This window comes from Mchenga conophoros, linkage group LG22 (genome assembly GCF_057382185.1).
Source record: "Mchenga conophoros isolate Kocher_MC1m ecotype Shallow Benthic linkage group LG22, M_conophoros_male_GT1.1, whole genome shotgun sequence".
In the NCBI taxonomy this organism is placed as follows: domain Eukaryota; kingdom Metazoa; phylum Chordata; class Actinopteri; order Cichliformes; family Cichlidae; genus Mchenga; species Mchenga conophoros.
Genome location: NC_140546.1, coordinates 3,912,356 through 3,918,355, shown reverse-complemented (window position 1 = coordinate 3,918,355; position 6,000 = coordinate 3,912,356).

Sequence of the window (6,000 nt, the reverse complement as noted above, 5' to 3'; positions counted from 1 at the left end):
TGGTCCTGAATAATTCTGATATTTTAATAGAACAGAGCAGAACTTAACTAAACTTCATGCAAGAGTGAAAATGTCAGGATAAGACACATTGCTTGACTCATGAAGTCAACTTTTGCATGAAATGAAACTTGAGAAAACTGATAATTAAAAGTCAAAGGCATTTTGAAGCAGCTCAAACTATAAACATTAATGTGATTCAGGCACTGTTGGAAATCTCTATATCATAATTGTGTCATAACCCATCAGTATTTCAAAGTGTATGCTCTCCTGCTCCCTTTAAGTCACTGTAATCCACTTTTTCAACAAACTCATTAGTTCCTGGATGTTTTCAAAATAAAAGCTTTCTACCATCTTACTTTTCAGAAACACTTTATTTCTACAGGTTTTCCTTGTGAAACAGTTGTGGGAACTAAAAAAATATTCAGTTCAGTCCAATTCAGTTTTATTTATGTAACATCAACTCACAACAGTCACTATTGTAACATAAAAAAGACTTACAAGAATACAGGAAAACCCCAACAATCAGAGAGCCCCCTATGAGCAAATATTTTTCAGGATGATTTTTGATGACGATACTAATAGCATGAGACGTCACATCATTTAAAATTCTAAAGGTTTCGTGCATTTCCAACAATATCAGCTGTAAAAGTAATTCTGTGAATATGATCGTCCTTATCAATCATAACTATTCAAACACAGTAAAGTCCTCAATTTTAAATCACTACATTATTTTCCACGAGCAATTGTGTTTACAGAGTTCACACTAAATATTTGAGCATATTATTCTCAATGAAGATTAAAAGCCTCAATGTGCTCATTCTAGTGACATTTTTTATGACTTGTTATTTATTCACTTCCTGAATGTGACACTGCAGATAGTAAAGGTATGGATGGATGTTTTGACGCTAATTTATTCTGAAAGCAGAAATATTTCAGCAATATAAAGTGTGTGTGTGTGTGTGTGTGTGTGTGTGTGTGTGTGTGTGTGTGTGTGTGTGTGTCCTCAGTGAACTGCATCAGTCTCTGCAGTATCTTCCAGCTGCAGCAGTCACTTCACTTTCTGTTCAGTCTGACTGAGGGAGGTTTTTGTACGACTGTTTTTCACTGTGTGAACACAGCTTGACTGTTCAGCCAGTGAAAACTCTGACAGTAATAAACTGCTGCATCTTCAGCCTGGACTCCACTGATGGTCAGAGTGAAGTCAGAGTTTGATCCACTGCCTGTAAAACGAGCTGGAATCCCTGATGCTTGAGTGCTAGCAGCATAAATGAGCAGTTTAGGAACTCCTCCATCTTTCTGTTGGTACCAGGATAAATAGTTGCCATTAACATTCTGACTGGTCCTACACTTGATGCTCACAGATCCTCCCACAGCAGAGCTCACTGCTCCAGGCTGAGTCACTGTGATCTGTCCTCTGGACTCTGAGGACACAGAGACAAAAACATAAAGCAGCTTCATGGTTTTGTGGGCTTCATTTCAGAGGGACAGATGTTGATAGAGGAGAGGAGTTTGATTCTCTGGACTTTACCTGTGAAGCAGCAGCAGAGGAGAGTCCAGATGAGGACGCAGATCAAAGTCATGTTTTTGATGAGGAGGATTTCTGTGGCTTCTGTTGTGATGAAGGACAGCTGTCAGTCATCCAGTGTTCAACTCTCAGGACTATAAACTCTCCCAGAGCACTGGAGCATGGTGCTGCTGATGCAAAGTGCCTCTCTATGGAAATCATCTGACTGACTCCAGCAGAGACTTGGATCAATGTGATGTGTCTAAAAAGAGTTGTCATGGCATATTTGGCATGTGACTCACATGAACCCTTCATGATTTATAGACAGATGAGAAATTTTGTCAAAATTTACTCGTGCAGTGAGGAGATGTGAAGGCTTTTCTCCTGCAGGGGCATTTTGCTGAAATGATTCAAGACCACTTGTCATTGTCCTGGCTCATTCGACCAAGCGGTTTGCATTTCCTGTGTTTTTGTCATTTTTTTGTATTATGTTCAGTCTACTTGTTTATGTTAAGGATCATTCTTTAATGCCTGCATTGTTCTGTTTAGATTTGGTTATTAGATTTCCCCTTGTGTCGTTGCCCTTTGTGTCTCCCTGTGTGTGTCTGTGTTTATATTGTGGTGTGAGTTCTTGTGCCTTGTTTCTCCTCCGTGTGTTTCATTCCGTCATGTTTATCTATGTTTCCCAGCCCGTCGTGTCTGCTCTCTCCCTCGTGTTCCCTCACTCCCTTTCGTCTGCCTCTTCTCCGCTCCCGCATCATGTTTCCTGTTTTATTGTGAAGGTCTTGTGTTTCCATGGTCGTTTTGTCTCGTTGTGGTTATTCGTGTTAGCTGGGTTCCTCGTGTGTTCTCGTTATCCCTCTGTGTATTTAGGTCAGCGTCTCCCTCAGTCCTGTGTTGCGTCCTCCCTCATGGCTGTGTTTCCCTGTGTGCCTCTTTGTGTTTGTAGTTTATACTTCCCCCAGTCTAGTTTTGTTTTGTATTTCCATTCAGCAAATAAAGCTGGTTTTTGATTTTACGTCCTGTTTCTGGGAGTCTGCATTTGAGTCTTTTCCTGCCTGCCTGCTCAGCCGTTTCATGACACCACTTGTTCTTTGACATAAATCATATAAAGTGTCCTTCAAGTCCTTCAGACTTTAAGACAGTTGAACATCTGTGGGTGAATTTGGATCGATGTGTTAGAGTTAAAAGAGTCCAAATTTGGTAAATATAGCTTGAGAGAAACAACGACACTGTCATATTAGACTCTGTCATTATTTATTCACCAAAGACTAATGAACTCACGACTCTTCAGTTTAATTTGAAACACAGCATGGAATAATTTACTTGATAGAAATGTGAAATATTCGACCCATAACAGAGACATTTTATGTTTCCGCGGGCACTCCGCTGTGTGCGACTCAGGCAGCTTACCAGTTGTTGTTGTTGTTTGCCAGTTTTTCTTGTGGATGAGTGTTGTGTTATGTCAGGCGGTTTACTGATAATCAGCTTATTTGTGGTCTTTTATCTCCTTTTGCTTTGAACACACTCAAGTCACGACTGACATGTAACATGTTCAAGTGGCTTTATTGTCATTTCAGCCATATACAGTGGTGCAGTACACAGTGAAATGAGACAGCGTTCCTCCAAGACCCTGGTGCTACATATAACAGTAAATCAACATAGGACTATAATAAAGTGCAAGTATGCAAGAACTACAAAAACAGAACAGAGTGATACAGACACAAGACAGTGCAACAGAAAAGTGCACAGTACTTTTCTACAAATTATGCAATTATGATGCCGTTATTATTTCACACTAAAATCTTTTTGAGCATTTTCTTTCAATGAAACTTAAATTTTTAAAACTTTTTTTTAGAAATTTTTCTTCAAAAACAGTTCATACATGGCACATTTTTGTTTCTATGTTTTAACCTTTTGCCAAAGTATCTGCAAATAATTTGTCATCCATTTCATTTCGCCTTTGATGAAGATTTAAAATTACTATACTGCCATATGGTTACCATTTAACCATACTCTAAAACAGGGGTGGGCAATTCCAGGCCTCGGGCGCCGGTGTCCTGCGGGTTTAAGATCTCACCTTGGGTCAACACACCTGAATCACATAATTAGTTCGTTACCAGGCCTCTGGAGAACTTCAGGACATGTTGAGGAGCTAATTTAGCCATTTAAATCAGCTGTGTTGGTTCAAGGACACATCTAAAACCTGCAGGGACACCAGCCCTCGAGGCCTGGAGTTGCCCACCCCGGCTCTAAAAGCATGCTGACCACTTTGGGCTCAGTTTATGAGATTTAATTTGTAATTAAGTTATTTTTATTTTTCCCAAATATACCAAAAAAAAAATTGTTTGTTTTTTTCCATTTTTACATACAAAATTGTTTAATTTTTGAGTTATGATAAAATTCTGACAAATTTATTTTTCTGATTATTTTAATTGTAATTGTAGAACTAAGAAATAGATCACAGATTACAGACGAGGACATCAGAAGTCAAAGAAACGCTTTAATATTTTTATCTTTGGTACTGAAACTCGTCTGTTGCCATGGTTCAGCAGTGAAGCCTGTCTGTTACCATGGTTACCAATCTCGGATAGAGAAGTGAAACAGCTGAAGAGCAGTTTCACCCAAACTCCCAGTTTCTCTAACATCTCTCTCTCTCTCTCTGCAGTGGGTCGAGTCCCCCCCTCCCTGACCGTGCTGGCGCCCTCTAGTGAGGAGCTGCAGCAGGGGAAGGCTACAGTCATGTGTGTGGCCAACAAGGGCTTCCCCTCAGACTGGAGGCTGTCCTGGAAGGTGGATGGCAGTGGCAGCATCAGCTGGGAGGAGAGCAGGAGCCCCGGGGCGCTGCAGAATGACGGCCACTACAGCTGGAGCAGCACCCTGAGGCTCCCTGCAGACCAGTGGGAGAAGGTGGGCTCTGTGACCTGTGAGGCCACCCAGGGCTCCCACACTCCACTCTCAGAGACTCTGATGACAGACCAGTGTTCCCAGTCCTGAGCTGACTCACTGGGACTCTGATACTGGCTTTAGTCTGCAGCTTCTCTCAGTCTGCTCCCTCTGTGTCTGTATTGCTTTGATAGTTTTCATGTTTTCATGCTTGTGGCACTGTTGATGGTTTTAATACTTCAAATAAAAACTGAGGTCTTCAAATAGTGGTTTTCATGTGTTTCCATTCAGCTGCTCTTCTGTCTGATAATCATCCTTCAGCTTCAGCAGTGATGCTTCCATACACTGAAAATCTCTGCTTCAGTAACGTTGACTGAGAGAATCACATGTGCTGTATCACATCAGAGTGTAAATGTAAAAAAATGAAAACAACTAAAAAAAGAAAAGAAAAAGCAATAAGTTAAAAATAGAATCACAGCCAACAGCTGCTCCCTGTTATAAATAGTTTTAAAGTCTTTTGCAGCTGCATTATTTTCCATCATGTTGGACTTTGTGATGATCTTTGCTGTTGGGTGTAGAAGAAGTAGAAAACATGGTGACAGATTATTGTAACCTGCATGTGACCCATGATGAGACCCGTCCTGGTTTTCTTCAAAGTCAGAATTGATAAAATAACCCAAAGAAAAACTAAACTTTCTTTATCAACATAGGAGACACTAAAAATGTCTCTTTCAGAACATCAGTGCAGGTTAAAAAGTGTAAATGTCAGAATAATTTATGTCACAAAGATGAAGTTAAAGACTTGATGAACTAAACTTTAAATCTTCAGATCAAATCATGTGAAATATTTCTGTGACCAAGAATGTAGTTGAGCAATCTACATACATACATATATCAGTACTGCAGTTTACTAAAATATTCTCATTTAATAACTACTTCCCAGTTTGAATATTTACAGGAGAGTTTCTTCATCACAGATCTGACTCACAGTATCAACTGTTTTGTGTTTCACATGTTCTTCTGTGCGAGCTCGTCAGGATGGACACAAGTCTGATGTTTTGAGTCAAACCCACATTAACATTACTGTGTGTGTGTGTGTGTGTGTGTCTGTGTGTGTGTGTGTGTGTGTGTGTGTGTGTGTGTGTGTGTGTGTGTGTGTGTGTGTGTGTGTCCTCAGTGAACTGTATCAGTCTCTGCAGTATCTTCCAGCTGCAGCAGTCACTTCAGTTTCTGTTCAGTCTGACTGAGGGAGGTTTTTGTACGACTGTTTTTCACTGTGTGAACACATCTTGACTGTTCAGCCAGTGATAACTCTGACAGTAATAAACTGCTGCATCTTCAGCCTGGACTCCACTGATGGTCAGAGTGAAGTCAGAGTTTGATCCACTGCCTGTAAAACGAGCTGGAATCCCTGATTGTCGAGCGCTAGTGTAGTAAATAAGACGTTTGGGAGTTCCTCCATCTTTCTGTTGGTACCAGGCTAAACAGTGAGAGCTGCCAGAAACATCAACATTCTGACTGGTCGTACACTTGATGCTCACAGTTGCTCCCACAGCAGAGCTCACTGCTCCAGGCTGAGTCACTGTGATTTGTCCTCTGGTCTCTGAGGA